Genomic DNA, 10295 nt, shown 5'->3' with positions numbered 1-10295 from the left:
CGGGGGATTAATATTTACAGAAATTTACAGAAAATATAGTACAGTTTTGTTGGTCATAACCTCAAGGGGTGTTTTCTTACGCCCTTGTTGGCCGAGGAAACCAATGAATTAATTAAATCACTTAAAATATACAACTTTCTTCTTGGATAACTTAAGGATGCTTCTTTCAAGCCTTGGTTGAAACAACAAACAATTACCAATCACAACTTTTCTTGTTCATGTTTAACTCAAAGGAACAAATTATTTACAACTTTCTTGGATTGATCTCAAGGGTTCGTCTACTCGATTAAATCAATAATTCAGAGCACATCTTTGGCCAGCTCGCATTAAAACATATAACAAAATCAATATAAAATAAACCCGTGTTTTCGATTGCCACGACTCTTGTCTCTTGCCTGCTCGGCGACTTTGACAGTCCGTCCTTCAGGTATACGGCCTTAGTTTTAGCCCCATGAAGTCGGTCGATGGTTGACTGAACTCTTCGTCACCAAGGGTTGGGCGTCATGCGTCTTATTTAAACCGGGGTTTGGTGGCCATGATATTCACAGTGGAGGAGGGCACGGTTCAAGGCTGTGTGCGCCGATGGAAATCGGTCACTGAAGATTTTCCAAAAATCACAAAATTCCGCGGTGGACTTTTCTATCTCACAGAAACTCTTTCTACGGTGGAGTCTGCCCTATAACCTGCGAGGGCTGAACCCACTCGCCGGGTGGTTACAATCGACCCACTCTCACTTACTCTCTAAATCTCTACCGTTACAAGCAACCCTGCTCGGTCGGAGTCATCGTCGATACTACTCTACATTAACTATATCCCTACCCAAGAAACCTTCCCACGATTGCCACACCTACATTCCACATACCATGTTCATAATGTGCCCATTCACAAAACCCAAACCAAATATCATGACCAAATAAGGAATTCTCTGAACCTCGACCCCAGAACAATAAACAAACTTTTACTACGCGCACAACTACTACACAACTTAAAACGGACCATGGGCTGCCTGACCAACTATCCGCGAACTGAAAAGACTAAAGAATTCCGCGCGCCAAAACTAAATACTTTACAAAGTTCCATAAAATGGAAACACTTTGACAGACCTGCAGATTAATGTGCCAGTGCTCTTCCAACTGAGCTATCTAGCCCTCTGTTGGCGGTCTTCCTATTTTATCAGTTTCTTTGTTCAGGAGTATCAGTCATTCCAGTTTTTATAAAATGCTACAGGTTTGTACGTTTGTACATTGGAAAACACCTCTAAGCTCAGAGCAGTTTTTACAAGACAAGGAAATTGAATAAGGAAGCGAGATAGTGGAATAAATCTTCACGTTACAAGAAATAACAATAGAGTAGGAATCATCTCCAGATTTATTGACAATGTCTAAAGTTGGGATTACAATAAGAGACAGATATAGCATTCATCTAAACAAGTCTACATGAGCAATAATCAACTGCAATGTCAATCTAGATTTATTGACAATGTCTAAACTTGGGGGTATAATAAGAGACAGATATAGCATTCATCCAAACAAGTCTACATGAGCAATAATCAACTGCAATATCAATCTAGATTTATTTACAATGTCTAAAGTTGGGAATATAATAAGAGACAGATATAGCATTCATCTAAACAAGTCTATATGAGCAATAATCAACTGCAATATCAATCTAGATTTATTTACAATGTCTAAAGTTGAGAGTATAATAAGAGACAGATATAGCATTCATCCAAACAAGTCTACATGAGCAATAATCAACTGCAATATCAATCTAGATTTATCAACAATGTCTAAAGTTGGGAGTATAAGAGACAGATATAGCATTCATCCAAACAAGTCTACATGAGCAATAATCAACTGCAATATCAATCTAGATTTATTTACAATGTCTAAAGTTGAGAGTATAATAAGAGACAGATATAGCATTCATCTAAACAAGTCTACATGAGCAATAATCAACTGCAATGTCAATCTAGATTTATTAACAATGTCTAAAGTTGAGAGTATAATAAGAGACAGATATAGCATTCATCTAAACAAGTCTACATGAGCAATAATCAACTGCAATATCAATCTAGATTTATTTACAATGTCTAAAGTTGGGAGTTGAATAAGAGACAGATATAGCATTCATCTAAACAAGTCTACATGAGCAATAATCAACTGCAATATCAATCTAGATTTATTGACAATGTCTAAAGTTGAGAGTATAATAAGAGACAGATATAGCATTCATCTAAACAAGTCTACATGAGCAATAATCAACTGCAATATCAATCTAGATTTATTAACAATGTCTAAAGTTGGGAGTATAATAAGAGACAGATATAGCATTCATCTAAACAAGTCTACATGAGCAATAATCAACTGCAATATCAATCTAGATTTATTTACAATGTCTAAAGTTGGGAGTTGAATAAGAGACAGATATAGCATTCATCTAAACAAGTCTACATGAGCAATAATCAACTGCAATATCAATCTAGATTTATTGACAATGTCTAAAGTTGAGAGTATAATAAGAGACAGATATAGCATTCATCCAAACAAGTCTATATGAGCAATAATCAACTGCAATATCAATCTAGATTTATTAACAATGTCTAAAGTTGAGAGTATAATAAGAGACATATATAGCATTCATCCAAACAAGTCTACATGAGCAATAATCAACTGCAATATCAATCTAGATTTATCAACAATGTCTAAAGTTGGGAGTATATTAAGTGACAGATATAGCATTCATCCAAACAAGTCTACATGAGCAATAATCAACTGCAATATCAATCTAGATTTATTAACAATGTCTAAAGTTGAGAGTATATTAAGAGACAGATATAGCATTCATCCAAACAAGTCTACATGAGCAATAATCAACTGCAATATCAATCTAGATTTATTAACAATGTCTAAAGTTGAGAGTATATTAAGAGACAGATATAGCATTCATCCAAACAAGTCTACATGAGCAATAATCAACTGCAATATCAATCTAGATTTATTAACAATGTCTAAAGTTGGGAATATAATAAGAGACAGATATAGCATTCATCTAAACAAGTCTATATGAGCAATAATCAACTGCAATATCAATCTAGATTTATTTACAATGTCTAAAGTTGAGAGTATAATAAGAGACAGATATAGCATTCATCCAAACAAGTCTACATGAGCAATAATCAACTGCAATATCAATCTAGATTTATCAACAATGTCTAAAGTTGGGAGTATAAGAGACAGATATAGCATTCATCCAAACAAGTCTACATGAGCAATAATCAACTGCAATATCAATCTAGATTTATTTACAATGTCTAAAGTTGAGAGTATAATAAGAGACAGATATAGCATTCATCTAAACAAGTCTACATGAGCAATAATCAACTGCAATGTCAATCTAGATTTATTAACAATGTCTAAAGTTGAGAGTATAATAAGAGACAGATATAGCATTCATCTAAACAAGTCTACATGAGCAATAATCAACTGCAATATCAATCTAGATTTATTTACAATGTCTAAAGTTGGGAGTTGAATAAGAGACAGATATAGCATTCATCTAAACAAGTCTACATGAGCAATAATCAACTGCAATATCAATCTAGATTTATTGACAATGTCTAAAGTTGAGAGTATAATAAGAGACAGATATAGCATTCATCTAAACAAGTCTACATGAGCAATAATCAACTGCAATATCAATCTAGATTTATTAACAATGTCCAAAGTTGGGAGTATAATAAGAGACAGATATAGCATTCATCTAAACAAGTCTACATGAGCAATAATCAACTGCAATATCAATCTAGATTTATTTACAATGTCTAAAGTTGGGAGTTGAATAAGAGACAGATATAGCATTCATCTAAACAAGTCTACATGAGCAATAATCAACTGCAATATCAATCTAGATTTATTGACAATGTCTAAAGTTGAGAGTATAATAAGAGACAGATATAGCATTCATCCAAACAAGTCTATATGAGCAATAATCAACTGCAATATCAATCTAGATTTATTAACAATGTCTAAAGTTGAGAGTATAATAAGAGACATATATAGCATTCATCCAAACAAGTCTACATGAGCAATAATCAACTGCAATATCAATCTAGATTTATTGACAATGTCTAAAGTTGGGAGTATATTAAGTGACAGATATAGCATTCATCCAAACAAGTCTACATGAGCAATAATCAACTGCAATATCAATCTAGATTTATTAACAATGTCTAAAGTTGAGAGTATATTAAGAGACAGATATAGCATTCATCCAAACAAGTCTACATGAGCAATAATCAACTGCAATATCAATCTAGATTTATTAACAATGTCTAAAGTTGAGAGTATATTAAGAGACAGATATAGCATTCATCCAAACAAGTCTACATGAGCAATAATCAACTGCAATATCAATCTAGATTTATTAACAATGTCTAAAGTTGAGAGTATAATAAGAGACAGATATAGCATTCATCTAAACAAGTCTACATGAGCAATAATCAACTGCAATATCAATCTAGATTTATTAACAATGTCTAAAGTTGGGAGTATAATAAGAGACAGATATAGCATTCATCCAAACAAGTCTACATGAGCAATAATCAACTGCAATATCAATCTAGATTTATTAACAATGTCTAAAGTTGAGAGTATAATAAGAGACAGATATAGCATTCATCTAAACAGGTCTACATGAGCAATAATCAACTGCAATATCAATCTAGATTTATTGACAATGTCTAAAGTAGAGAGTATAATAAGAGACAGATATAGCATTCATCTAAACAAGTCTACATGAGCAATAATCAACTGCAATATCAATCTAGATTTATTTACAATGTCTAAAGTTGGGAGTATAATAAGAGACAGATATAGCATTCATCCAAACAAGTCTACATGAGCAATAATCAACTGCAATATCAATCTAGATTTATTAACAATGTCTAAAGTTGAGAGTATAATTAGAGACAGATATAGCATTCATCTAAACAAGTCTACATGAGCAATAATCAACTGCAATATCAATCTAGATTTATTAACAATGTCTAAAGTTGGGAGTATAATAAGAGACAGATATAGCATTCATCCAAACAAGTCTACATGAGCAATAATCAACTGCAATGTCAATCTAGATTTATTGACAATGTCTAAAGTTGGGAGTATAAGAGACAGATATAGCATTCAACTAAACAAGTCTACATGAGCAATAATAAACTGCAATATCAATCTAGATTTATTAACAATGTCTAAAGTTGAGAGTATAATAAGAGACAGATATAGCATTCATCCAAACAAGTCTACATGAGAAATAATCAACTGTAATATCAATCTAGATTTATTAACAATGTCTAAAGTTGGGAGTATACTAAGAGACAGATATAGCATTCATCTAAACAAGTCTACATGAGCAATAATCAACTGCAATATCAATCTAGATTTATTAACAATGTCTAAAGTTGGGAGTATAATAAGAGACAGATATAGCATTCATCTAAACAAGTCTACATGAGCAATAATCAACTGCAATATCAATCTAGATTTATTGACAATGTCTAAAGTTGAGAGTATAATAAGAGACAGATATAGTATTCATCTAAACAAGTCTACATGAGTAATAATCAACTGCAATATCAATCTAGATTTATTGACAATGTCTAAAGTTGAGAGTATAATAAGAGACAGATATAGCATTCATCCAAACAAGTCTACATGAGCAATAATCAACTGCAATATCAATCTAGATTTATTGACAATGTCTAAAGTTGAGAGTATAATAAGAGACAGATATAGCATTCATCCAAACAAGTCTACATGAGCAATAATCAACTGCAATATCAATCTAGATTTATTAACAATGTCTAAAGCTGGGAGTATAAGAGACAGATATAGCATTCATCTAAACAAGTCTACGTGAGCAATAATCAACTGCAATATCAATCTAGATTTATTTACAATGTCTAAAGTTGGGAGTATAATAAGAGACAGATATAGCATTCATCTAAACAAGTCTACATGAGCAATAGTCAACTGCAATATCAATCTAGATTTATTGACAATGTCTAAAGTTGGGAGTATAATAAGAGACAGATATAGCATTCATCTAAACAAGTCTACATGAGCAATAATCAACTGCAATATCAATCTAGATTTATTGACAATGTCTAAAGTTGAGAGTTGAATAAGAGACAGATATAGCATTCATCCAAACAAGTCTATATGAGCAATAATCAACTGCAATATCAATCTAGATTTATTGACAATGTCTAAAGTTGAGAGTATAATAAGAGACAGATATAGCATTCATCTAAACAAGTCTACATGAGCAATAATCAACTGCAATATCAATCTAGATTTATTGACAATGTCTAAAGTTGAGAGTATAATAAGAGACAGATATAGCATTCATCTAAACAAGTCTACATGAGCAATAATCAACTGCAATATCAACTAGATTTATTTACAATGTCTAAAGTTGGGAGTATAAGAGACAGATATAGCATTCATCCAAACAAGTCTACATGAGCAATAATCAACTGCAATATCAATCTAGATTTATTTACAATGTCTAAAGTTGGGAGTATAAGAGACAGATATAGCATTCATCCAAACAAGTCTACATGAGCAATAATCAACTGCAATATCAATCTAGATTTATTGACAATGTCTAAAGTTGGGAGTTGAATAAGAGACAGATATAGCATTCATCCAAACATGTCTACATGAGCAATAATCAACTGCAATGTGAATCTTGGTTATATACAGATCAAACTAACTCCAAAAACTACAATTCAACTACTACAAATAGTCAGTCTGTGCAAACAATGGATGGAAATAGACAAAATGAGTTTGGGTAAAAACCCAAATCATTAAAATGATTTACTTTAACAGAACAATTAATGATTTTAAATGGAAAAAATTATTTCTGTTGCAAGAGTCTCCTGCCGTCGATTTTACCAAACTCTTCCTTACTTAGGACTTATCTAACCCCTCAGAATGAGTTATGTTCCGTATACAAAGACGTAAGAACGCATTGAACCCGTCCTAAGTTGGGACAACTCGTCCTAACTCGAATTAGGATTAATCTAACCCCTCAGAATGTGTTATGTTTCGTATCCAAAGACGTAAGAACGCATTGAACCCATCCTAAGTTAGGACAACTTGTCCTAACTCGAATTAGGATTAATCTAACCCCTCAGAATGAGTTATGTTCCGTATCCAAAGACGTAAAAACGCATTGAACCCTTCCTAAGTTAGGACAACTCGTCGTAACTCGAATTAGGATTAATCTAACCCCTCAGAATAAGTTATGTTCCGTATCTAAAGACATAAGAACGCATTGAACCCATCCTAAGTTAGGACAACTTGTCCTAACTCGAATTAGGATTAATCTAACCCCTCAGAATGAGTTATGTTCCGTATCTAAAGACATAAGAACGCATTGAACCCATTCTAAGTTAGGACAACTCGTCCTAACTCGAAATAAGATTAATCCTAGCGTTTCTTGAAATCGGCTGCTGAATCCCTCCCAAAATACAAAAAGGAACGTTCAGGCCCAGATTGAAAGGAACTTTACAGAATTGGTTTTTGCTAACAAAACAGTTGCTGGCAGTTTAAGCACTTTATGTAATCCACCGTATACATCAACAGACAAACCTGTAGAAGTTTGAGATCAATCAGCCATTTTGGCCGTGAGAAATAGTGAACAAAATATTACATATTTTGCATGACAATGATGCGAAACAAAAATGAATTAAAAGCTCACTAAGCGATAAACTCCAAACGCGAGAAAATTTTTATTCATTTCTCATCAAATATGACATATCAGACCGAAATGTTTCAAGAGATGTTTTCTGCCAACATCATTAGATCGTGAATCTGTACTCTGTAACCTGAGACAGGTTTTTTTTTTCTTACCAATTGTGTAATGTTCCTTTAAAGGCACTGGACACTGTTGGTAATTACTCAAAATATCTGTTGGCTCAAAAACTTACTTGGTAATGAGCATTGGAGAGCTGTTAATAGAACAAAACATTGTCAGAAAAGACTCCCTCTGAAAGAACGTAATTTTTGAGAAAGAAGTATTTTCTCACTAAAATATTTCAATTTAATTTGAGACCTCAATTGAGGTCTCCAATTCAAGCATCTGAAAGCACACAACTTGTGTGACAAAGGTGTTTTTACTTTTTAAGGTATTATTTTCTCCCAACTTTGACGACCAACCGAGCTCAAATTTCCACAGGTTTTTTGTTGAGATACACCAAGTGAGAAGACTGGTATTTGACAATTATCAAAGGTGTCCAGTGTCTTTAAACGTGATGATAACAATAAAATATACATTTCACATTCTTTTGAATGTTAAAGCCAGTGGACACTATTGGTAATTGTCAAAGACTAGCCTTCAGAGTTGGTGTATCTCAACATATGCATAAAATAACAAACCTGTGAAAATTTGAGCTCAATCGGTCATCGAACTTGAGAGATAATAATGAAAGAAAAAGCACCCTTGTCACACGAAGTTCTGTGCGTTTAGATGGTTGATTTTGAGACCTCAAGTTCTAAACTTGAGGTCTCAAAATCAAATTCGTGGAAAATTACTTCTTTCTCGAAAACTATAGCACTTCAGAGGGAGCTGTTTCTCACAATGTTTTATACCATCAACCTCTCCCCATTACTCGTTACGAAGAAAGGTTTTATGCTAATAAATATTTTGAGTAATTACCAATAGTGTCCACCGCCTTTAAGGCATTTTCATACATTGATACAATTTTTCGAATAATAAAGGTTATCTACCTTAGAAAGCAAATTTTGGCAAATTATACAATAGTTAGTTTTATTACATTTTGATGAGTAATGATTTTCAAAGCAACTCGTTGCATACAATGTTAAACTTCATAGAATGTTTCTCTTATCAAAAGGAAAAGGTTGCACTACTTAATGAACAACCACATAATGTAATAATCAACCCTTTGCATGCTACTATTTCTTGCAAATACTATTTTCTACTACTATTTCTTGCAAATACTATTTTCTGCTACTTTTTCTTGCAAATACTATTTTCTGCTACTATTTCTTACAAATACTATTTTCTGCTACTATTTCTTGCAAATACTATTTTCTGCTACTTTTTCTTGCAAATACTATTTTCTGCTACTATTTCTTACAAATACTATTTTCTGCTACTATTTCTTGAAAATACTATTTTCTGCTACTATTTCTTGCAAATACTATTTTCTGCTACTATTTCTTGCAAATACTATTTACTGCTACTATTTCTTGCAAATACTATTTTCTGCTACTATTTCTTGCAAATACTATTTTCTGCTACTATTTCTTGCAAATACTTTTTTCTGCTACTATTTCTTGCAAAGACTATTTTCTGCTACTATTTCTTGCAAATACTACTTTCTGCTACTATTTCTTGCAAATACTATTTTCTGCTACTATTTCTTGCAAATACTATTTTCTGCTACTATTTCTTTCAAATACTATTTGCTGCTACTATTTCTTGCAAATACTATTTTCTGCTATTATTTCTTGCAAATACTATTTGCTGCTACTATTTCTTGCAAATACTATTTTCTGCTACTATTTCTTGCAAATAGTATTTTCTGCTACTATTTCTTGCAAATACTATTTTCTGCTACTATTTTCTTGCAATTAGTATTTCTGCTACTATTTCTTGCAAATACCATTTTCTGCTATTATTTCTTGCAAGTACTATTTTCTGCTACTATTTCTTGCAAATACTTTTTCTGCTACTATTTCATGCAAATACTATTTTCTGCTACTATTTCTTGCAAATAGTATTTTCTGCTACTATTTCTTGCAAATACTATTTTCTGCTACTATTTTCTTGCAATTAGTATTTCTGCTACTATTTCTTGCAAATACCATTTTCTGCTATTATTTCTTGCAAGTACTATTTTCTGCTACTATTTCTTGCAAATACTTTTTCTGCTACTATTTCATGCAAATACTATTTTCTGCCCGATGAAATGTTTTTCAGAAACTCCTTAAAATAAACAAGCCTGTACTCGAGATAGTTTTTTCTCAAAACATTATTTTACTGCAAAATGCAAAATGAGTCAACAATGTCAAGATGTGCCACCAGGTAATACAGACAGAATTAATCAACTCAATGTCATCATATTGAGAACTAAAATTAAGTGGTTATTTGAACATTTTGAATAAAAGAAAATGCATAATTTTGTGATTTAATTTGATTGACATGTTTTTGTGGTCAGTTCAATCCATGAGACAGTATTTGACCAGCATCATCATTATTAGATATCA

The sequence above is a fragment of the Asterias rubens genome, assembly GCF_902459465.1.
Source record: "Asterias rubens chromosome 8 unlocalized genomic scaffold, eAstRub1.3 super_scaffold_89, whole genome shotgun sequence".
Taxonomy (NCBI): Eukaryota; Metazoa; Echinodermata; class Asteroidea; order Forcipulatida; family Asteriidae; genus Asterias; species Asterias rubens.
Note: the sequence above shows the minus strand (reverse complement) of the source record.